The sequence below is a fragment of the Symphalangus syndactylus genome, chromosome 10, assembly GCF_028878055.3.
Source record: "Symphalangus syndactylus isolate Jambi chromosome 10, NHGRI_mSymSyn1-v2.1_pri, whole genome shotgun sequence".
Taxonomy (NCBI): Eukaryota; Metazoa; Chordata; class Mammalia; order Primates; family Hylobatidae; genus Symphalangus; species Symphalangus syndactylus.
The window spans coordinates 66,866,857-66,893,081 of NC_072432.2; the positions used below are offsets into that span (position 1 = coordinate 66,866,857).

Here is a 26,225-nt window from a genome sequence, read left to right on the forward strand (position 1 = left end):
TTTAGGCAAACCAATACAAGAGAGCTTCTAGGAAAAATGTTGGATGTCTCACTGACTGCATAGGTCATTAGTAATTATTTACTTGAGAAACCAATGCAGTAAGTACCTCGCTTACTTATGTATATACATCACGGATATAGAAAGTTCTTTAATGGTAATTTCTAATGCTCTCTTGAGGAAAGTATGGTCTTAGCTCATTCTAATATCTGTCATTCTGATTTGACGGCAATATATACTTCCCTATATTTACTACTAAAGCAGTGTGGAGAATGAATTGGGTATGAAAAAAAGAGCAAGTGGTAAAATATATGAATCACCATGCAAAAAAAGCTGTGGGAATGCTTCACTGGGCCTAGTTATACTGGTTAAAGATTGCTTAAGTCAGTGGGCAAAGGTTCATTTTAAAAAATCCATTTTCTGCTGAACCAAGGTAAAGAGAAAAGCAGAGAATGAGAAAGAAATTCATATCAGAATCAGTATCAAAACTTTGGCTTCATAAATTCCCCTAGTACAGCACTACTAGAACTTTCCCACAGTTGTACATTATCTCTGGACCAGGAACACAACAGAGTGGAACAATGAGTTTAGATACCCCACAAGGTGGGTTCCCTGAAGGCTGGGTATGTCGTAGATGTGGCTCATAGAGTCACAGAGTTAAAGGGCAACTGGAACTCATCTAACCAACTTCTCATCCAAGCAGTTTCCCTCCTATAACATTATACATAGCCAGTCTCCTAATATCCATTTACATACTCTCAGTGACAGGAAGCCTGCCACTTAATGAAGTGATCCATTTCATTTTAATAAAGCTCATTTTTATGTGGTAAACTGCTTCAATATCCCAGGTAGGCAGTAGCATTTGCACAGACCAAGAAAAAGCGTGAGGATTGTGTTCAGAGTGCCAACCCAAGTACACAGATGCTCAGAAAAAGCTAGTTTTCACTTAAATATGTATAGCTTCTATTAGTCGCCTTAGAAATAATGTATGTCTTAATATGTTCCCAGGCTTAGCTTGGAATGTTCATGACAAGGCCCTTGCCTTATCTTTTACAATTCTCTAGCACTTGAAAGTTGGTCCCTGCAGTCTTCATCCCTCCCAATGAAACTAGTGTACAAAGGTCCTTTGAAGAAAAAACCCTGCTTCTTCATATAAGAGGACTATATCCTCACCAACAGGCCTTCGCCAGCCTGAAACTGGGAAAACTAAAACTTCGATCAGGTCATTGATTTTTTTTTTTGGAAAATCAATGGACTATAAAAATTACATTCACTCCTTATCCAAAAACATCGGAAGTCTCAATAAAATATCTTCCTCACTAAAATGATCACCCAAAGTCTACTTTCCTCTAAATATTTGTATTGAGGGAGCTCTCATGAACTAAGCTGGCTTTTCTCCAGTTCCTTTAATCAACACTCCTATGGCCATGTCTAGATCTCTCACTACCTAACCACCTCCTCGATGGTCTCTACGTTCTCATTCTCCTCCTTCAGATGTGAACTACTCTGTCTACAAGCACTTCTCACTCTGTTCAGGATAAGCTCCGCTTCATCCAGTTAACTAGTCCAGTTATCATAAACATCACTTGTTCCTTGGTTAAAAAACAAACAAACAAAAACAGTCTAGTGAGCCAAGATGACACCACTTCACTCCAGCCTGACGTGTCTGCAAAAAAAAAGGTCTAACTGGTAGCTCTCTAAGATAGGGACTGTTTCTGCCTTAATCATTGTAAATTCCCAGCACCTAGCTGAGTAGTGAGCAAAGAATAGTACTCAAAAATATTTAAATGAATGAATGGATGATCTGAAAGAATTAGTATACTCCCCAAAACTCTACCCCTATAACTGGGTATGATAAAATTATCGCCACTAAAGGGAGAAGGAACCTTCCCAATCTGAGGTTATGATAATCACTGTTACTGAAGACAACAGTCGCAGCTCTCTTGGTCATTATTATAATAATAACAAATGTAACCTGAGCCACCAGCTGGGTAAGAGGAAGTGCCACTTTCTTAGAGGCTCTAGACACTTCCCTAGAAACCCAGACAAAAATTATTCAAAGACACTCTCAAGAAAATGGAGAAATAATTCAACCTTGAAACCTACAGTAATTCCCGAAATCAAGACCCCAGCTTAAATGTGTGCTAGAAGAATCGATTTTTAAAGCAAGACGTTTACAGAGGGAAAAGCTTGTCATTATAATTGAATTGATCCTGTTCTTCATCTTCGAAAACGATGCTGAATCTCTGCTACATTCACCTAGTAAGACTGCACTTTGATTTGTAACCATGGTTACTGCTTGCATCACAGTGAATGGCTCTTTCTGAGGCAACAGCTGATCACAGCCCATAATAGTAAGTGTGCTCCAGCTGTTTCCTGGGATTGATAAGAATGGGTCTCAGAAAACAGAACCATTGCAGCAAATTACACTTCAGAATGCCAACTTGTTGCCCTTCATTGAGAAACACCAGGCATTTCATTTTCTGACTTGAAACAGTAAAATACTGACTCATCAGTGTCTGCACTTCTTGTTAGTAGACAAGAGCAGCATCTGTGGCTGGAAGTAAGGAAATCTGAGAGTAGAGAGAACAAGAAGCAGAGGGAGGAATAGCAAGGAAATATGCCATCTGGAGTCTGCACATCCAAGTTCAAACCCTGTTCCCCCCAACTAACTGAGTGACCTCAAACACTCTGTGTCAGACAGGCAAGATTACAGTAGAACAATCTTTGATTCTCATGGCTTAAAACACCAGTGATTTATTTCTTACTCATGATAATAACCATTGTGGATTGGCTGGGGGTTGGTTCTGCATTTATGTCCTCAGGCCAGGACCCAGATGCATGGAGCAGCCACTCTCTTAAAGCTTTCCTGGGAAATGACCTCCATTACTCCTGCTCACATTTCCTTGGCCAAAGAAAGTCATGAGCTCACACCTAACTTCAAGTGGGTTGAAGACGTAGGGTCCTCATACATGCCCAGAAAGAGGGAGACCTGGAATACTGGTGAATAGCCCTAATGACTAACATAAATACTTAACTTCACTGAGCCTCAGTTCCTTCATCTGTAATAAGGAGTGAATGATGCTTACTTCAGAGAAATGTTTTGTGGGAACTGGTGTAATAAATGATAGCTGGAGTAGTCATAGTTGCCCTGGTTGTGATATCTCAGTCATGGATAGAATGATCTAGTCAGTAAGAAATGAAGGCCCTAACCAAAGAATCTTAATTCTCAAGTTCTACTACTATCAGCAGCCACAGAAAAGCAGCAGAGCTTCCCTCATGTCACTGTGTCTGGTCAGTTTTTTGGGTGATATGAAGACTACAATCTGATCAGTTTAGAAAAATCATTCCTGTTCTAGGTTTACATGTTACCTCATGTTTTCTCTCCCTTTCAGGTTAAGTGTCCATTTAATCAACAAATATTTATGAAGTGTCTGTGTGTCAGGCCCTATGTTAGACCCTGGATGAGAAACAAATCAGTTTCTTCAAAGAAGCCCCAATCTATGCAAGAGGAATCACAATTTGTGGCCCAGTAACAGCTCCACATATCACCATCACCACCACCAGAAAAAATAAAACTAATTCATACAAATAAAGAAATCTAGATGAATTTGAGAAATTTGTCATCATTCCCTCCAAATTCTGTTTTGTCCAATAGTCAAAAACAAAAATGGAACTACCTTATCGTTCAGAATGTTTGTCTTGGGCTAATAGATATTACACATTCTGGTTAAGTAGATACTACATATTCTATTTCCTCTCTTATTTGTTTTCCAATTTACTAAGTTCTTAAAGAAGATCAGAACACATCCTGTCTATACCAACTGAGTGGAAACACAAGAGATACAAGTGCGACTGACACTGCATGGTTAGCAAATAATTTAAACATGGTAAGAAACAGGTGGATGAATCTGTCAAGTTCAATATTTACTGAACATTTACTAAGCGTGTGACATTATGTTTGGCACCGAGAATACAAAACTGAATGGGTTGTGCTCAAGCTCTTTAGATACTTTGCCAAGGATGAAGGAAACATATTTGTATTATTGTATAATGATAAGTCAATGGGGGAAGGGGGTTTGGGTTATGAGAGCATAAATAAGGGAGAGTTACTGCAGTGGGATGGGAGGAGGAGGAGATAATGAGAGATATGAAAAAAGTCTCCTGAGGGACATAAGAGCTTTAGGGATAGGTTAAATTTAGTCACATCAAGAGGGGGCAATTGGAACAGCATGAATAAGTGATAGAGAGATTGCAAGGCATGGGATCTAAGTATATAAAAATCTAAATTACAAGAGCTTGTAGTACAAGAGTGAGAATGGCAAGAGATGATTAGGGGGTTAGGCAGAGACCAAGTTCAAAAGCATTCCACAGGCTTGACCTTATAAGTATTAGCCAGGCTAGGGAACATGAGCTTGAGTTTAAAAATGATAGGGAGTCATCACTAAAGGTTTTTGAGCAGAGGGAGTGATGTGTGGCGTTCATAACTTAGGTTCTTCTGGCAGTTGTGAAAGATGGGTTTTAAGAAGTCAGAGTGAAGGCGTGGAAAACAAGAGGATATTCAAGTGGTCCCACATGAGATGATGATAAAAACCTGAATTAGAGCAGTTGTAACAGTCAAGGAAGGGTGGGAATAAATCAGAAGTAAAATGGCAGAAGAGTATGGTTACTGAAGGGTATAGTGGGTGAAGGGCAAGAAGAAGTCTAAGATGACAGGGACTTTTTGGCCTGACAAGGGGATGAATGAGGATCTATTGAGGTGGACGATGCATTAAGAGGAGTAGAACTGAGATCTGAATTACCAGGACAAGTCTAAACACAATAAACATTCAGCTTACCACGGAAAGAAAAGCCTCGTTTCTGAAGATTTTGCCAGCAATTTTCATCAAAGTAAAATTCTACAGTTTGCTGCCAAAAAGAAATTTCATTATTAACTTTGAAATTGATATCTGTAGCTGGAATATTGCATTTGCTTTTCCTTCTGTCTCTCTCACTCGCATGTGCACAGACAAACGAATTCAAGTATTTAGAGCTTGAGTTGTCTCCAATCATTAAATCCAGATATTGTTTGGTCTATTAAGAGTGCTTTACTGTATATTTGTATGAAAGACTGTCTATCAGTTTCAAATTAATGTAGTATACTTCAGAAGTCTCCTGTAAAACCACAGTCTCACCAGTTCTTCAGTAGACCTTGAACTGGCAACCCTCCCTCATTATGAGAAAAGCCCTCATCCTGCATTGTAAGAGTATGCAGAAGGAGATTTTCTGAACAGTGGCCTTCCATAACTTCACATTGCTCTCAGCCTTGCCAAGAAGAGCACACTCCAAAGTCAAGTTATAATTCCTGTTGTGACTGGGTGGTAGTCATTAGTGCTGCCCACCAAACATTTCTGAATCTCTACCTTCTGGACACATAGTAGCATAATCATTCTTCAAAGTTAGATGTGGACACATGGTATGATTTGGCTGTGTCCCCATCCAAATCTCAACTTGAATTTTATCTCCCAGAATTCCCATGTGTTCTGGGAGGTACCCAGGGGGAGGTAATTGAATCATGGGGACTGGTCTCTCCTGTGCTATTCTCCTGATACTGAAAAAGTCTCATGAGAACTGATGGGTTTATCAGGGGTTTCTGCTTTTCCTTCTTCCTCATTTTCTCTTACCATGTATGAAGTGCCTTTCACCTCCCGCCATGATTCTGAGGCCTTCCCAGCCACATGAAACTGTAAGTCTAATTAAACTACTTCTTCTTCCCAGTTTTAGGTATGTCTTTATCAGCAGCAAGAAAATGGACTAATACAACACAGGACTCACTATGTCAAATAAAATATACAAAAACACGATGTATTATTTCTGGGCAGAACTTTACGAGGCAGCTTGTGAGTCACCATGACCCTTGCTTACTGCTACAGTGACTGTGGAAGCACAGATGACAGAAGGCTTCTATTAGCCTGATCCTAACTAACAATGATGAGCAGAGACCCCTGAAGATCCACATTACACATATAGTAGCATAAGTAAGAAAGAAACTTCTGTGTTGTTAGGCAACACAGATGTTTGGGGCTAGCTCACACTATAGCAAAATCTAGCCCATTCTTCATGACTTGTCATGAAAGCAGCAAAGACAGAACGTCAGGAAGACCTGCTCTTCCTCTCACCCCAACAAAACCATTCCTACTCCACTATCCCTCATCAATGTTCTCTGGGAGAACAAAGAGGAATCACAGTCGCAAACACATAGTAGATATCATTTCTCAATGACTCTTAACCTTCCCTTTCAATACTTTCAATTATTACCACCACACTTTATTTAATTCCTCATTTGAACCATCTGGTTCTATTGTTCATTCATTCATTCAGCATATATTGATTTACTGCTATGTATAAGGCATTCTACCAGACACAAAAAAGTAGCAGTTATCAAACTTTTTGGTCTCAGAACACCTTTACACAATTAAATATAAAGAGGGTCTGTTTATTTCAGTTATATCTATCAACACGTATTACATTAGGAATTAAAACTAAAAATTTTTAAATATTTATTCATTAATTCACTTTAACAATAAACCATTGTGTGTTAACATAAGTTGTACATCTTATGAAAAACAACTATACTTTCAGAAACAAAAAATTTCATAAAAAGAAAGGCACTGTTTCACATTTTTACAAATCTCTTTAATATACAACCAAATGAGGTAGGGTGAGGTGCTCACGCCTGTGATCCCAGGACTTTGGGAGGCTGAGGAAGGTGGATAACTTGAGGCCAGGAGTTTGAGACCAGCCTCGGCAACATGGCAAAACCCCATCTCTACTAAAAACACAAAAATTAGCTAGGCATAGTGGCGCACATATGTAGTCCCAGCTACTTGGGAGACTGAGGTAGGAGAATTGCTTGAACCCAGGAAGTGGAGGTTGCAGTGAGGCAAGATTGCGCCACTGCACTCCAGCCTGTGCGACAGAGTGAGTGAATCTCCATCTCAAAAATAAATTTAAACATATATATATATATATATATATATATATTTTAAACATATATTTTTTTAAACATATATATTTTTTAAATATATATATATGACTAAATGAAATACAATTAGATTTTCTTGTCTGCTTCTGTGTTCAACCTGTTAAAATATATTTTAGGAGGCCGGGTGCAGTGGCTCACGCCTGTAATCCCAGCACATTGGGAGGCCGAGGCGGGTGGATCATGAGGTCAGGAGATCGAGACCATCCTGGCTAACACAGTGAAACCCCGTCTCTACTAAAAATACAAAAAAATTAGCCAGGCATGGTGGCGGGTGCCCGTAGTCCCAGCTACTCGGGAGGCTGAGGCAGGAGAATGGCGTGAACCCAGGAGGCAGAGCTTGCAGTGAGCCGATATCACGCCACTGCACTCCAGCCTGGGTAACAGTGAGACTCCGTCTCAAAAAAAAAAAAAAAAAAAAAAAAAAAAATATATATATATATATATATATATATATATATATATACACATACATACACAGTTTTGGTTGAATTACATGATGAAAATCCTAGGACCTTTCAATCCCTTTGAAACGGTCTCAGGGACACTTAGGGCTCTTTAGTTCCCACTTTGAGAATCAGGACTATAGTATAAGGGTCAGAAAATGTTTTAATGACAGGTAGTAAATATTTCAGGTTTTGTAGGCTACATGATCTCTGCCACTACTCTACCATTATAGCATGAAAGCAGCTATAGACAACAATAAAAACTAATGAGCATGGCTTTATTCCAACAAAACTTCATTTACAAAACCAGGTGGCAAGCTGGATTTTGTACATAGGCCACAGTTTGTCAATCCCTGCAATAAAGGATACCTGAATGAATCAGACATGTTTCTGCCCTTAAGAAATTGACAGCTGCTAAAGGGAATAAGACATGTACTCACACATTATAGTGCAAAGTAGAATGAGATAAATGTCATGTGAAGAGTCTCAGAAAAGGTTCAGAGTTCAACGTCAGCAAGGAGCACCTCAAGAAGCCTTCAAGGAGAATGTGGGCCTTGAAGGATGGTCAAGATTTTAACAAGTTTCAAGAGGAAGAAGAAAATTTCAAGTGGAAAAATCATTCAGGATAAAGGCACTAAGTGTCCAGCAAATTCAAGTAATGGGAAGTGACTGCTGAAATGTAGTATAGATAAAGGGAAATACAGATAGATGTGTGAAATACTACTTAATCAACTTTAGTTTACTATGGGTTGGGTCTTGAATGCCAGACTCAAGGGTTGGGAGGTTGCCTGAGATCCCCTCAGGTGCCACTGAACACTTCCACATGAGGAGGTAACTTATCAGCCAGGTATGATAAGGTCAACTGGAACAAAGTGTAAGATGCGTTTGCATATGCCCGACTATAACCACTGACCCCAGATAACAAGCTACTGGATCAGACTAAGCAAAAGGAAATAAGGACATGAACAAAAGCAAGGAAAGTCAGACTGGAAAGGAGACTGAGGCAAGCAACAATACGGAGGTAACATTTAACAGGTTTAGTGGTATACTGGAGGTATAATCAAAGTTGCATTAATCAAAGTTGACGCTAAGGTTCCAAGTCCGAAAGAAGGGAGAAAGATGGTAAGGATCAGGAAGGTTTGGAAAAGAGACAGCTTTGGTGATGAGCAGGAGAGTCTGATTATAAATATATCACACATATCACCATTTTGTCAAGCACAAGTCTGAATCCTCACAAATCCCAAAATCTTATTAGGAAAAAAAAAACTGTTTTACAATTTTAGCAGACTGCCAACGTTTTTCCAAATCTGTGCCTCTTGAAATCTCCTCCAAGTCCCCAGTACTCTGAAATATAACAGAATTTCCACGTTTTTATTCTCTCATCTTGATTTTCTCTATTTATAGTTGTCTAAAGTCAGCATAATATATTTTAGTCCATTGTAAATGTAATATTAGATATTAAGGAAATAATTTATGATATGTTTTTCATAAATTCAGGATAAACAGTAACTAATTCCTTTATTAAAAAGTGGTTAGAACTGCCTGTATCTTAAGAATGTGTAACTCATTCTTGCATACCACATACATTTTCTGAATGTCTTACTTTAACTAAAAAGTCTGAAGATAGATGTCAGGTTGCTGAAAGATTTTATTTCTTACAATCTTTTGAAAATTGTGACTATGAAAAGCTACAGTGAAGGAATTTTTAAAGTTGTATTTGGAATTGCTTTAGATTTTAAAGGCCAAAAATATACATGGAAATGGTACAATAAGTGACCCAAATAATATTTCCATTCAAAAACAAGTCTGCATCTGAAAAAAACAGAGGGATGGAAAGTGAGATGCTTGGAATCAAGATAAGAATGCACAAAATTCACTGGGCAATAAAGAGAGTTGTGATGTGGTTGTTGTTCTCCACCTCAAAAGAAAGTTTAGGAGAAAAAAACACCAAGCTAAGAGTGTGATAACAAAGCAGGAATCTAGAAGAGTCTTGGCCCATGATGGGCAACCTAAAAATCTGCTAGTGAAACATATCTTCAAAGATGGTCACAACACATATGATGGGAGCAGAAATCTTAACTGTCATGCTTCTGTAAACCCAGCATCTATGTCCATGAATGGTTTCCTATGATCTTCCTGGTTGCCAGCTCCTGAGGCATCCTGGACTCCTTTCTCTTCCTCCCCTAACATTCAGTCAGTTATTAAGTCCAGACGACGCCATTCCTATAATATTTCTTGCATTATCCCCTCCTTTCCACTTCCACAGTCGCAATCCTAGCTTAAATCCTTTTTCCAGCACTGGTCTACTGAAATCATCTCCTAACTGATTCCCACTCAAAGAATGACTGACAGGTTAATTTCCCTAATATAAAGTTCTAACCATGCTATCTCCATACTAAAAACTTTCATAGACCTTCCACAAAATGGCCCAATTATTTTGCCACCCTAGCTCTGCACATCTTTTTCCCATGCCCTTTCTGCTAATTTAATGTATCAACTCACTCTACCTCATACAAACTCTTATTTATACTTTCTCAACAACATGGTTGCTTTTTTACTTTTCTCTAGCCTAGCATGATCTTTCAACGTCTCACCTTGCTCTTACTACAATCTCTATTTACGGAAATATAATCCACTCTTTAAGGTCCATTGAAAAGTCTGTCTCTCCCAAGAATTCTTTTCCCAATTCTCTGTTTATACCCCACCATTCATTCTTCTAATTAGTATTTGCAGAGAGTATAATAAATGCTACTGTTGTACACACTGTAGACAAACCAGTCTGCCCCCTACCCTCCTGGTGGCACTTACCATAGCTTCTCTCAAATGATTGTTATTTGTGAGTTTCCCTCATTTCCTTCCCTCTGATTGGACCATATAACTAGAAGAGCAGAAGCTTGGTGAACAGCTGTTGAATTGGACTTGTTAAAGTGAACTCTCTGTGTTCACCATTTTCCTAAAGAATTAAAACTTTATGAAGACCCTAGAGCCAGAGAAAAACTATGTAATTTTAATTTAGTCAGTAAACTCTCCAAAAGTTAAAAGATTTTGAATTGTTTAATTCCAGAAATGCTCAAAGAAAAAATTTTAAAAGCAAAAAACGTCCACTTACAATTCAGTCCTTTAAATTCTAATGTTAACTGTGTAGCCTGATTGTAGGATGAAACAAGAATCTACAGTTATACCACTGTGGTTTCATTAAATAAAAAAAACAAAGAAAACAATATTACAACTACTAATACTTGGGATGATAATAACAATATTAAATACTGGGTAAGTACCTGCAAAGCAAAACACTGAACTGGACCAGGTCCCTGCCCAGTAGATGGACAAACGAGACAGATACAATACAAAGCAAGGTGAAGGCAGATGCCAGGAATGTGCATAAGATGATAGAAAAAAATTCTGAACCTCCTTTTCTTCTTTGAAGTTCAGACCTGAGAGTCTGAAGCAGCTGATTTTGACTGCCAGTAAATGCAAAAGGACACAAGTGTTTTCTAAGGGCTCAGATGATGCTGGCTGCTAGATGTCAAACTGAATTCACAGATAAGCACTCAGAGTGAAAAGCTATTCTGGATCTAGCAAGACAGGGTATGTTCTTATGCTCTAATAATGGCAAGGCATTTAGGTGGGTATTAACTTGTCCTGAAAAGTAGCTTCTCTTTGTTTTCCCCAGCCCAGGCTGGTTTCAGGCCTGCCGGTGAGATCTGTAAGAGGAAATCATTTTTGGTTTTGTTCTAAATTCTAATTCAATACCTTGGCAGCATTTGAAGTGGATAAGAACTCTAGGCTCACATCTGCCTCAGGTGACAATGAAGATAAGAAGCACACAGTGTAAAAATGATGACAGCTTACTCCCTAAAAGCAACTTTAAATGAAGCTTTTTAAAGGTAGTTAGTAACTCCTAGTTACATTAGGCCTGAAAATATCTTGCTAAAATATTTAAAGATAAACTTTAAAAAACCTTGTTACAAATTTGTTTTTAGCCAATATTCTGGCAGTTTTTTAAGTCCGTGTTAACAATTAGAATAAATTGGTAATCAAATTCATCAGACCATGACATGCAGAAATATGGGGAAATAGTTTTTACAAGTAAACAATAATTCACTTTAGGTTAACGGTTTCTGGTGACCAAGATGGGCCCTAGTGAAAACTGGGCTGTTGGTTGCTTTTAATGAAATGATGGAGTATCAAGGCTCAACAAATGTGTATTGTACAACACCCTTGTTTCAAGTACCTGTACCAGAGGAGACACAAAAGCATGAGATGCAGACCCTAAAGAAGGCTTTTTTTATGTAGATAGTTGAAATGAAAAAATAAAGACAATGAAACATCAGAGAACAACATAAGATAATATATGGTAAATCTTCCATTGTGAGGCACAGAAAATAGGAGTTATGGAACTTTAAGACTTGAAAAGATCTGTGTTTATAAGAACTATTTTACAAAGGAGATGGAACTTCATTCAGATCCTACTGAATAGTTTTGGATAGGCATACTGGAAAAGGCATTCCTGGGCCATGTGCAGTGGCTTACGTCTGTAATCCCAGAGCTTTGGGAGGCCGAGGCGGGCAGATCACCTGAGGTCAGGAGTTCAAAACCAGACAGGCCAACATGGCGAAAACCCATCTCTACTAAAAATTAAAAAATTAGCTGGGCATGGTGGTGGGCGCCTGTAATCCCAGCCACTTGGGAGGCTGAGGCAGGAGAATTGCTTGAACTCAGGAGGCAGAGGCTGCAATGAGCTGAGATCACGCCACTGCACTCCAACCTGGGCAACAGAGCAAGACTGTATCCAAAAAAAAAAAAAAAAAAAAAAAGACATTCCTGGAAGGGTAGAGTTTATCAACGAAAACAAGGAGGTAGGATTTTCCATGATATAGGACAAAAGAAAAGAGACAAGCTGATTAGAGTTTACATTGAGAAGAGACAAAAGTGAGGTTGAATAGGTAGGTAGAACCAGCAGTATTTAACACTACTTTGCACACCTTAGTTATTCACTAGGTGTCTATTTCATTTATTGAATGGATACAGTAAGTATTAGAAGCCCTGGGGAAGGTGATTACACATCAAAGCTGATCATTTAGGGAGAGATTATATCACATAAAGAGACAATGAGAAGAATCCTCTCTCATTACTAAAATGTGTTTCTCAGGAGGATTGGTCCAGGGTTTGGTCTCAAGTTGATTTCCAAATAGTCGCCATATTTCCAGATCATCCGCAAACTGAACTCTTTGGTCAATTTCCTTGACACTTTATCCACAAAAACACTTCAATGTCTGGATGTCTGACATGGAATAAATTAGGAGATACACCTAATGCTAAATGACGAATTAATGGGTGCAGGAAATCAACATGGCACATGGATACATATGTAACAAACCTGCACATTGTGCACATGTACCCTAAAACCCTAAAGTATAATAAAAAAAAAAAAAAAAAAAAAAAAAAAAAAAAAAAATAAAAACAGCTAGAATTTCTTGAGCAATTTCTATAAGCACTTTGCTCTCAGCAGTAATGCTGGATTAACTGAGTGCTGAGCACTACGCTAGATACTTCACATATTTCTAATTTAATTCTCATAACAATCCCATGTTGGTAAGATTAACTCAGTTTTATAGTTGGTTGAAACACCCAGGTTTACAGTAAGAGTAATTTGCCCAAAGTCAGGAAGGCAGGAGTGGTAGACCCAGGATTCAGACCCATTCCTGCCTGACTTAATACTCCAAGGCCCAAAGTTCTTACCTGAAATTTTTTTCCCCAAGAGGCATCATTAAGTAGTAAAAGAATTTATTAGAAGAAATGCTTGATTCTTGCAGAGAGAATCATGTGAGTGTTAGAGCTTCATTGTGGGATTATCAGATCTTTTGGGCAATCTGACCATGTAAGTTTCCTATACTTTAACTTCAGTAAGGCATCACCCATAATATTATAGTTGAAACTACCATATGATGAAGTTCAAGTCCTGCCCTACACATTTATGACCTGTGTGATCTGGGCAAGTTACTTAACCTTTCTAAGTCTAATTTCTTCATCTGTCAAATGTGGGTAATAGCAATAGCCACTTCACAAGATTCTTCAGAAAATTAAATAGCATAACATAAAGTATTTAGTATTTGCAACCTTTATTATTCAAGGAAAATTATTAAGTTTCTACTTTATGGATGTATCAAACTCATACTTTTCCTTTAAGATTTAGCCCAGAAAACACCTGATCTAAAAGCCCTTTCTATTATTGCCACTCCCAGGCCAAGGGTATGTTCTCACAATCGTGTGCGTGTATGTGTGTGTATTTTCATTCATTTCACTTATCATTTTATACAATTGTTATCTATTTATGTCCTGTCTCCTTCATTAGAAAGGAAACCCCCCAAGGACAGGGAATCACCTTATTCATCTCTTAATACTCTACTTTAAAAAAATTATATCACATATACTCAGTTTAGAAATCTTTGGGAAAGTGCATGTAGCTTTCTGTGCATGTTCTCTTTTGGTTTTAGGTACATAAATCTTGTCTCTTTACCAAGCTCTAAATTCTTAAAAAGTAAAGATTCTATCTCATCCCCCTTTTTTGTTGTCCATGGCCCATTCTGTCTTTCTGGCATGTAGTAGGTATTTGAGGTATTTAACATTATTAACTTAGTAAGCTCTTCCTCTTACTTAGCACTTGAATGCCTTCAAACCACCTTCAGAGACCTCATCTCCAGTGACCTTCCTCCCAGTCCTCTGAAGTAAGAAGGTTCAGCATCACCATGAGGAAACTGAGGTTCGGAGAAGTGTCCCATGGAGGGAGGGCTGCCAGTGCCAGCCCCACCCCTTAGTCTCACAATCTTTCCACTGCCTTACAAAGTCCTCAACTTGGATTCAGGACAGCAGATCACCCAGGAAGTTCTTTATTACTGTACTATTTGACAGTAGAAGAAATAAGTCAGCAATTATGACTTCAGGAATATTTACATCTTACACTTTCAGGCATTCTTGAGGTTTCCCTCCACTCAGTAATCATGAGCCCGATCTTCCTGCCCTCCCTCTCCCGACCACCGCCACCTTCCTTGCCCTTTCCCCAGCCATTGACTTACTTAGCCATCCCACGCTGGGAGTGCGCCGCACTCGGGGGTCATCATCCAAGGTGCGGGTTGCTAGGCAGGGCACTGAGTTCTCAAGCGGGCTGCGCACTTTAGTGTCAGAAGCAGAAGACAGGAGGAGGAGGAGGACACATGAGCAGCCACAGCAAGGATGAGGATGGAAGCATTAATTAAGAAGAAAAAATACTAAAGCAAATCACACAGGCGGGTTAAAGGAGAACAATGACATATTACAAAGACACACACTCCCTCCCATGCCCTGCACCCTTAGATGAAATGAATCCCCACAAAGAATGAAAAACTCTAAAAAAATTACATTCAATCATTATAGTTCCCCAAATACCAATGGATGATCCACCCTGCAGTTCTAATACACAAAACATAAATTATATCCAGAAGAAGAAAGATTTACGTAATAAACACTAATCTCAGGATGTAAGATCAAGATTGTTAATAATTATGAACCACATAAGCACACACAGAGGGAAGTTACACACAGCTTTGTAAAGCACAGGGGGCAGGGTGTCGTATTAGTAAGCAGCTTTCTTATGATCTACTCAATAGATAGGTCTATGGGTCTTATGCACAAATGGAGAAAGCAACATTTCATACTTTCACTTCAGAAATATTTTCCTTGATGAATATAGAGCTGGATCTCAATTTCCTCTGTTTTTCAGTTCTTCAGAAACATGAGACTAGGGTACGGATAAATTAATACCTTAATATAAGCCAATTTGAGGATGTATGCTAGTCCTCATTTTCTGGTGCCCTTTAATTCTCACTTTTAATTTTAACATTTTAACCTTTGGTGCACCTATGCCAAATCTTAGACCACAGCAAAGATTAAATAATGTTGCAGGCTACATATACGAATGGTTCCTCCAGATACATTTTATCACCTGGATGAAACAACACCATCAACTTCTTCCTGAAGATAGTTTCATCTGGGCTCCATGTCATTGATTTTGCTATTCCTATTAAATGCCATGCTCCAAGGCTAGTAAAATATAGACAGCATAATCATCCTTTAAGGAATCACAATGAGGTTGGAAATATCTAGCCATCAGACTACATGCAATCTGACTTAATAATCATTAAATGATCAAGGCAGTAAACAAGGCATATCCAACCAATAGCAAATATGAGATAATCTATTCACATAAGTGTGCAAACAACAGGGGAGACAAATGGTCTTTCTAAGGCTACTGATGACTTGGGAGGTCAAGGTTTAAAGTGAACCATTTACAAATTAATGTAAGTTTATAGCCAAATTTGGGCATTCAGAACATTATAAAATCGAGAAACATTTTTGTCAATTTATCTGTCTGTGTTTAAAAGCTGTAAATAAAGCCAGGACTTGTGAGCAGGCCATCTGTGCCAGCACCTGTTTGAGGCAAATCTGATGTCTTCTCTTCGCAATCTGAATTTTTAATTGTTTCCCATAATTGAAGTTCTTTGCAAGTTTTTATTGCACTAAGAAAAATGAAAAAGAGAAATGAACGGGTTGAGATTGTTCCTAAATTGCTTTTGTTAAGAGGGAGACATTTAGAAATGTATATTATCATACCGACCAAGTTTTGCCTCCTATTTCTTTTGACAACTAAGTGATCTGCTTAAAGAGCCAATATTCCTGCAGGCTTAGCTAAATTAAATGAATTAGGCTAAACAACTGGCAAACATTTATCTAGGCCCAAGCAAGGACCCAGTGAAATGCCAGATCAGTCAGAACTGACAGAAGCTGATAATACAAAGGAAACTTCTTCAAAAGAAGACATGTCCTTTAGCTTCTAATTTCTTTAGAATGAGAATTCATATTCCTTTAGATTGTCATATGTATGTAGGTACCCAAATTTTATCACTGATACCATGGCTTGCTTCTAACATGAGTAGAGGAAGTCAGCAGCTTCTCCAAAACTCATGCTGATAACTAACGTTCCCCAGCAGCTTCTCTCTCCTCTACTCCCCTCAACCTGTCAGTGTATTGTTGGGAACTAAAGCTGGAAATTTCTTTTTGCATATACAGCCTCCATTGAGGCAGAGCCTCACCATCAAGGGGACAGTGGAATGGAGCCTGGCACTCACCAGCAAAAAACCTGGCTCCAAAGACAGGCATGAAAATGGAACTGCCCAGAGAGACTCGGCACCTGTGTTTTAGCAAAGCCTGACTGGAGCCATCTGGCAGCTTACCCTCATGAAAGCTGGGACTTGCACAGCATCCATTACTTATATTGGCAAATGTCTACATTTTGATTTGTTGGACCCTCTGTGTACTTCTATGCAGGAAGAGATATAAACTCTGTAACCCTTTCATGTTGCTTTTTTTCGCTTCACAAATTAACTTCAAATATCAAATTTTGAGAAGTCGTTCCCAAAGCTAGAGCAGAACTTTTTGCAATTATACCATGGTAATGATATATTATGTATGCCTTGTCTACATAATGCTTTCACTGTACCTCTTTTATACTTGAGCTACAAAATAAACAGCTTAGCCTTGTTATTATCTTACATATTCTCTTTAAATCACTTTTGCCTGACTTCAGGTATAAACAAGGTAGAAATTGGTTTATATGACCACAACCTGATGAGGAAAGATACAGCTCCAAAGGCTTTTGAGTGATGGCATCCAATATTTAGACTGTAGAAAAAGATGTTGTGAGGAATATTTTTTACATGACTCATGTTCCCCTTGAGAATCAACTTGTCCAAAACCATCAATCCTAAATCTGTTCATGTGAGGGTGTCTCTTTTTGAATCAAGCAAATAGATACCCACACACACACACACACACACACACACACACACACAAAATATCTCCAGAAAAAATGCTTTTTTTAAAACAATCCTGTTAAGAAGAAAATAAATTTTATTCATGGTGAAGTTTTAGGACTCTTTTGGGATTGCAATGTCATATGTTCAAATAGTCATTGAATACTTCCTATGCACTCGGCACTGCTATTTAGACAAGAAATTTAACCCAAGATTATACCAGAATTTCACCTAAACACATGAAACATGTTGCCTAGAAATCTCCATTTGAAAAGCCAATAAAGACAGTCAACTCTCTGCCATGTTTGGTGTGTTTACCAGCTTAGATGTAGAATGGCCTCTAGAGCCCTTCACCATCACATTATTACATATGAGACCTGGACTTGGTGGTGTGTGGGAGATAAATTATGATTGAGGAAGCTCATCCCCTTGTGGTTGAATTAGCTTATGATTATTAAGCACACTGGGTTCCTCCATTTACTATGCTTAGACAAGTTATTTATATTTCTGACTTTCAGGTTTTTCATCTGAAATGATACATACATTAGAGCTACCATAATAATGTGAGGCATTATTGTTATTTCTACTACTAATATTGTTAATGGAATGACATTTTCTTTGTTCGACATCTTGAAGAGTGTTGGAAAACACTAAAGACAGAAATCCTGGCGTACTTTAAATTCAAAGTGTGGTTTTTAAGAAATTGGGTTCACAAACCTAGAAAGATCTCCTTTTTGTCCTTTGTATTTCTATGGATACAGGAGTTGAGTAGAATGAGGAGTGCTTAGTCATTCTAGGAAGACCTTAATTTATCCCCTCCTTTAAATGAACCCATGGTGCTCATATTTTCTGTCTCTATCTTGCTTACCCTTCTCTCCTTACTTTTCCCTGTCCTTGCCTCTCCTATATCTCTTTCACAGGGAGCAGGATGTGGTCCCAGATCTGCACCTACACTTCTATTGCTCCCAGAGCAACATGGGGCTTGGGAATACAAAAAACTTTGCAAGCGTGGCTCTATTAAGGAAACCAAGCCTTGGAAGAAGATTTACTCAGGGTTGACAGCAGCAAACCAGTTCAGTGTCCTTGAAATACATGACTTCTCCAGCAAAGGGGAATGAAGAAAAAAGTACTCACATGTGGTAGCATAAACGCAAAGAGAATCATTTCAGTTCTTTTACTCTCTCACAGACCCTAGCTGTATAAAACAGACTGACAACTAGTAAAATGTAAAAATATGTTTATTACATGGTAACATCTTGCTGTACACACATTATTTCTTGGTAGCTAAAACTGTCATTACTGAGACATAATGATCAATCTTTATACTCTAAATTTAAAAATACTAGAAAGCCCATGAGTGACAACTCATTATGTATTATTTGGCATCTGCAAAGTCGATAATGAAAGTAGCACTATTTTAAAAATAAAACTCCAAGAATATTTTCATATAAATGAAGCAGTAGGCAAAAAATGGAGAGAAATAGAAAATAATAAAATGCAAAATAATGGTAGTGAATTGAAGTTCTGTCCTCAATTCTAAAGCTGAAAGTCACTAAATTTTCCCCCTAAAATATTTCTGAGTAATAATTGTTCCTACACTGTGCTAGGATCTGAATGTTTGTATCCCCCAAAAATTCTTCTGTTGAAGCCTAATCTCCAATGCAATAGTATCAAAAGATGAAGCCTTTGTAAAGTGATTAAGTCAAGAGAGCTCCACCCTCAGGAATGGGATTCCTGCTCTCCTGAGAGGCTACAAGGAATCTGTTTGCCCCTTCTACCTGGTGAGGATCCACAGAACGCACCATCTATGAGGAAAGGGCCCTCACCAGTCAGTAAACCTGCTGGCACCTAGATCTTGGACTTCCCAGCCTCCAGAATTGTGAGCAATATATTTCTATTGTTTTTAAATTACCCAATCTAAGGTATTTTGTTATGGCAGTATGAATGCACTAAAGCACAATGGTATCTCACATTCTGCTTATTTAATAATTTTCACAAAGGTATCTCATTTATTTCTGGTTATATGCACAGAATAAGACATTACTACCCTTATTTTACAGATATAAAAACTGAGGCTCAAAGAGATTATGTAAATTGCTCATAACCACACTGCTACTAAACATTTGCCCAAGAATTGAATGAAACCTCTGGAAATGATGGTCCCATGTCTTCAAGAAGATGATTACAAAGCAGGCCTTTAATGTCAAACAACTAAAGACCCACTTGTGTTTTATCTCTTAAGCCCAACTCTTCATTGCTATAAAGAGTGGAATAAGTTAGCAAATAATGAGAGAGACTGACCCTTGGAGAAAAATATGTTGTTTATTTAAAGATCTGAACATTATACATTTGGAAAATTAGTCATCTGCCTGGAGAAAGAAAAGGAAAATAAGAAAATAAGAATGGTGCCTGATGAATGAGTTAGAAATACCATAATAACAATAGCCATAATAATTACTGTTATTAAGGAACAGGATTTCATTCAGGCACTTTGCTAGCAACTTTCCATAGATTGGTTCATTTATTCTCAGGTGGAAAAGAGCTTGATCGTTATTTGGGTTCCGGTCAGGACATTCATCTGTGCTATGAAAATGAACGGAAAATGAGAGTCCTGAACAAAACAGGTGGATGTATGCTGTTGCTTTTGGGAAAGAGTTAATTGTGTGCAGAAAGGCACATAGGAAGAGGATTCTAACCTTCAGGTGATGTGGGCCTGAGAGTTGCAAGATGTCAATTGACCTATCTGAGAACTAGAGAAGCATGATGGCCGGCTTCAGAAGCAGGTTAGGGAAACATCTGCCTTACACATTGATTAAGGGACTATGTCTGAATTCAAGGGTATGGGGCAGTTGGGGGGATGGCCTGGAAGGCAGAACAACCCAGCCTGAGACAAATGGGCAAGCTGGAATCCAAAGTGCAGGCAAAAAGCGAAGAATTTCTAAAGGGAACGAGAAAGCTACCAGACCTGACGGTGGTCCCAGCCAGATCCAAAATAAGCCAGTGTCAAGGCATCTGGATCTAATATCAAACCAAACAGTTTGAATGGGCCTAATCTCAAATCAGATCCAATACAGCAAGAGCCCAACTAATATCACTTATATTTCACTGGAGCCTAAAATTACTATTAACATAAAAATTGATTTCTTTCCATTGTTTGTTCTGCATTGCAAACCACCTATCTGTTACTGTAGGTAACAGCAATAGACTATGCTTTTAAAAATACCTAAAGGTGGGTGTGTTTATATCAAACCAGCAATATGGGAGACAGCTAGGAAGTGGCATCCCACCTGGCAGATAACCTTAAACAGAGGAGTCCAGATTCAGAAGTAGTGGCAACCCATAATGGGAGCAAGTGGATTACATTTCTCATATTTGAATAAAAAAAGAGGAAAACACTGGTAAATTGAAGATAAGATGCAGAGGTTCTATCAGGAGCAGGCCCGGGGTGCCTACAAATATGGAGGAGACCACAGGCACCAGGGGAAGGCATGGAGAAAGCAGCAAGACGCCTAAGAGCCAGCCGCTCTCCTTGGAGCTGCCACTGTCTCCAGCTCCTTATCTCCCTGATGGGACAACTTTACTAAGTCGTGGATTTCCAATGTGATTTAGGACCCCCTAACACCTATTTAGCAAAAGATAAAACCAATGAAGGGAACAAATTATTCTGTAAGATGGCTATGATGAGAAAGGTCTTCCTCACCTCCCATTGCTAATGAAAGACTATTGGTATCACTTAACAAAGGGCAGAGGGAATAAATCAGCACTATATCTGCTAGTTTCTTTCCAATAGTAAGCTACAGGGCAAATATCGTTCCAGAAACCACTCCTATTCAATATAAGATTTTTCTTCCCTAATTGTGCTTAAACATACTGTATATAATTTACTAACATTTGTGGAGTGATTATTATGTGCCAGTTACTACTCTAAACATTTTATACATTTTTTCTTACTTTTCATTATCTCTCTTTTACAGACATCAAAAGCAACTACTAAATTATCTTTCCAATTTTTTATTGAAAAAAGAGAAACTTTTCACTAATACAAAGTGAGGTCATAAAATTAGATTAAGGAAAAATGAAATCCATAGTCTAGATCCAATTAGATTACTAAAGCCAATTCTCAGTAAAGGGCATCTATACTCCCAGACCTTGGAAGGCAAGGAACTGATCTTTATGGTGATCTAGGGAGAAAAAATGAAGAAGTCAGGAAAAAATCAGGGACAGGTCGATGATGGCTTTACCCAGCTTTCTACAAAGGTAGTAAAAGGTGAATACTCAAATTTAGGCTCCTCATTGGTTTTGGTCCTTAAAGTCAGGTCTCAATGATCTTTTGCAAGCTTTGGGATAAGACAATACATACAAAAAGTACTCATTTAAATGGTACATTTTAAAAAAATTGGATCATATTATAAACCATGACTTTTTAAAATGCAGTTGTTATGCTTGTCATAAACATCTTACTAAATATTTATTGAATGAATACCAATTAAGAAAAAACTTTACTTTTACTTTCTAATAAAAAGCAAACTAAATACATGTTTATTTTTAAAATACTACCAAGCAATGTTTCCAGGCTTAAACATTATTTTTTCATAATACACTAAATAATACAGAATTATTAGCTAAGTATCTCAGACCAAATTATTAGGTAGAATCATATGAAACTGCTGACAACTTAATTTTACCTTTGGCAATTTCATATAGTTCAACCTGAAATAATAGTGATAAATAAAAACTAGGTAAAGAAAAATCCAACACCAGAATGACCTAAAATCTCATTAATTTCTTCATGCAACATCATAGAAATGCCTCAGCTAATATATTGAGAAATGATAGCACTTGCCTAAAATTTAGTACCCGGCAGGCATGCCCATAGAATTTACACATCTCAAACAAGTAGCAATTTCACAATAATTAGCATTTTGAAAGCTTGCCTCATTGTTCCCTGATTTATTACAGACAAAAAATGGTTTTTGCTCCTTTTTAAAAACATAAAATCGTCTTGAACCCCAAGCCATACCAGGATGCTAAAAGATGAGAGTTAGTCTTTAGGAATAAAGACAGTAGTGTGCTGGTAGTGGATGTGCCAGTAAATGTTTGAAAACCTGTTACCAGGGGAAAGAACCATATTTACATATGAATGTGTGAGTGTGTGAGTATGTGTATGTGTTGAATTTTACTGATATGAAGGATATTGTGACAACCAAGTATAGAGGGGTTCCTGGAGAAACTCCGACCGGCCTTTGCACTGGGAGGAGTGCGCACTGGGGTGGAGCCTTGGGAATTTCTCTCTGTTCACAGGGTGGAGAAGCCTGGCCCCTCCTTCTCCTGGGTGGTACCTGGGATTCAATCTGCAAGGCAGGAAGCCTGTACTACCAGGACTCACTCTGCTGAGAGTCCCTGTTTCCCTTTTTTTTCCTTTTTGCTTAATAAATTCCATTTTTCTCACTCTTAAATTGTGTGCAAGCCTAATTTTTTGTGGTCATGTGACAAGAACCCTGTCTTTAACTGAACTAAGGAAAAGTCCTACAACAATATGTAGCATTCATTATATAAATAATAATAAAATATACAATATTGTATTGTAAATTGCATATAGTTAGTTGATTCTCATACAATACTTTAGTTGATCTTGGCCAAACTCTTGCATCAGTAGCTAGCATATGGTTATGCTAGCTGGCAAATGAGTATAGTTCCAACATCCATAAATTTCCAACAAATATTTGTGACATTTGTTGATTAATATTATTATGCATGTTAACCAGTAAGACAAAAGTGAAACAATGAAGACTGAATATGTCAGACTTCATCCATTTGTCAATGATGTGGGTGACTCTTTTCCTAAATCAGATAACAGTTTTTGATTACTGAAAAAAAGTTTTTCAATTTTTTTCTGCTATTCATTTTAACAGCTATAGACACTTTACACTTTTAAATGTAATCTACGTTATTAGCATTTTTTCCATCACTTCTTTAAGCCTAGAGACAAATGGTCAAAAAAAAATTTTTAAATCAAGCCCTGATTTATAGCATTTGCTGGTTTCTATGGGGTAAATACTACCATAACAGCCCATTTCGAGGTACCAGTATAGTCACTGAGCGAAGAGATGCACAATGGCACACTATTTAACAGCATTTCTACCACCATACAAACACAGTAGATACAAATAACCTTAAGAGCATAGACTACAGTAAAACGTAGTGAAACAGGCAGAAAACAATAAATTTTCAGTATTTATTATCTTTGTTTTAATATAATTATTTAATCGTATGTTTACGTAATTTAATTTTTAATAGTAGCTGTATTTAACAACCAGCTTGCAAATCCCTGATAACAACTGGCTCTCCTGAGTAAATCAGAGCTGGCTCCAGTACACTACAGGGAAATGAAAAAATTCACAACTCTGAAGTTATCTCTATAAATTTCAGTTATTTATTACATTGTTGCTAGCTATAACTAAAGCTGGCAGTGTCACTGAATCTATTTTGTAGCGTGTGATTGAAGACGAAAGTATACAAATTTATCTAAGTTTTACATGGAGATATTAGAATCCGGCTCCAACTACAACAGACTGAAAGATTGTGGTCTATTAAAATTGTAGGAATAATTCTACCTACAGTAATTCTATAATTTTTATATAGAAATTTAAACTAAGAACATTCCATTTATTAGAAATTTTATTTAGAAATTTATTCTAAGAACGTTTGTTTAGAAATTTATTCTAAGAACATTTCATAGTTTTTTAAAGATATTAAGTAATTAAACCCTAAGATATAAAGGTAACTATGCAAACTTTCCAGTTAATAACGAGCACCTCTAGAAAGCCAAAAATTTGCCATTTGACGATTTATTTACCTTGAAGGCGTACAAAATTCATTGCTAAAAGATCTCTCAAAGCTAAATCTTGCCTCTGGATATTTAAAAGAAGTTAGGTAGCATTAAGGCCAATAACAACATGTTTAAAAATGTCTAATCATATTCCACGCTTCAGAGTGTAAGCTGATCAGCTGAAGAGCTGGAAAAGAACTGCCTACCCTTCCTATTTGCTTTCTGCCCAGCATATATAACATTTCACAAGTGAAAAGATGGATGGCAAAGGCAATTTCAACTTTTCTCTGAAGTACAGAGATCTACAGATAGGATGAAAGATTGAATGGTGAGCCATATTAACTCATTAGTTGTATTCCACATCCAAATACTTTCTCCTAAAGCACAAGATTCTGGCCGCCAAGATCCATCTGTTCCTAATTTCTAGTCTGCCTGCACTTCCATGGAAATGAAGCTCATCATGTTGGTAGAAAGCCTCCTGCATGCCATATTCATTCCACTTCTTTTTGAAAATATAGTGATATTTGAAAACAATGCACTTTTTCACTTCTTTATACTTCCCCCAACCCCACGATAAAAGAATTAAATCAGCAAATATTGGGATTTTGTCTTACATAAGAAAGTGGATTATTAAACAAGAAATAAAAGAGTAGCTTCAACTTTAATTGCCATAATTTCAAAAATACAAATTGTTAAATAAAATATTTGTGACATCAGTTACAATAAACTACTCATTCTATAACTTTCTAGCCATTATGTAACCCCTCTTTCCAAAAACACAACTAAAACAACAACAACAAAAAAGCCAGCGGAGACATAAAAACCAAAATATTTCCCATCAGCAGCAGTATTCTAGGTAACAGTAGAACCATCAAACTGTAGTAGAAATACTGCAGATTTAATTCTCTTTTGTGATTTTTTTAATAAAAAGCATTTTATTTTAATTATTTGGACATAACCAGTTTTGCCTAAAAAATATACCACAGAAAATCTGCTAGTAGTGTTTTTCCAGCCAACAGTTACCTTTAATACTAAGAAGAGAAAACTCATTTCCAGAAATGCAGTGGCTGAGTTGCAATTTGGTTACTCCACCTTTTTCCATGACAACCGGTTTTATGTTATTCTGAAAGTGCAGCTGAGGGCAATGAATTAGAATCTCCCTTATCTACTCATCTCTCTCTCTCTCTTTCTTTTTCTTTTTTTTAGACGGAGTCTTGCTCTGTAGCCCAGGCTGGAGTGCAGTGGCGTGATCTTGGCTCACTGCAACCTCCCCCTCCCGGGTTCAAGCTATTCTCTGGCCTAACCCTCCCAAGTAGCTGGGACAAAGGTGGGTGCCACCACATCCAGCTAATTTTTTGTAATTTTTTAGTAGAGATGGGGTTTCACCATGTTAGCCAGGATGGTCTCCATCTGCTGACCTCGTGATCTGCCCGCCTTGGCCTACCAAAGCGCTGGGATTACAGGCATGAGCCATGGCGCCCAGCCTCATCTCTCTTAACACTAAAAAGCCTGGGGGTGGGATGGGAGGATAAACCTAACCTTATCAGCCCAATGCTTAGTACTTCTTTCCACCATACCTTCATTTTCCATACCTCATGGAAACTGACTGCTCCCTTCTCAGATTGCTCCCAATCATGAAATTTATTTGAAACAAAGGCAATGATACAAAAGACAGACATTCTACAGGAAACTCTGGTAAATCAATAAACTACAGATAGGATATAGTGCCTTACTTATTGTTAAATAATGGAGTTAATATCCCATCTTGAATAATTATTCTTGGATCTATCATTATCATATATCAAAAAGCAGATTGGTTTTATTAGAGGTAAAAAATAATATGGAGTCTTAGTTTGATGAAGTCATCATTTATACAGACTGGACACCATTTCACATACTAAGCAAACACTTTGTGATAGGAGATTTCAAGGCATTTATCATATCTTACTATTCTCCTTCTAATTCTGGCAAACCACCACGTTGAAAACATATTCACAGAGGTACTCAATAATCTACGAGTCTGCTGACTCATCTATAATATTCAATTGTTTCATCATAGAGTTACTACTAAACCACCTCCACCA

At 37.7% G+C, this 26,225-nt stretch overlaps 1 protein-coding gene across 6 annotated transcripts in view; it reads right to left on the reverse strand.

The window, feature by feature from the left end:
- The window catches only part of SLC4A4 (solute carrier family 4 member 4), a 491,407-nt gene that overhangs the window by 185,679 nt on the left and 279,503 nt on the right, over positions 1–26,225 (reverse strand). The gene's annotated exons all lie outside the window — the stretch shown is intronic.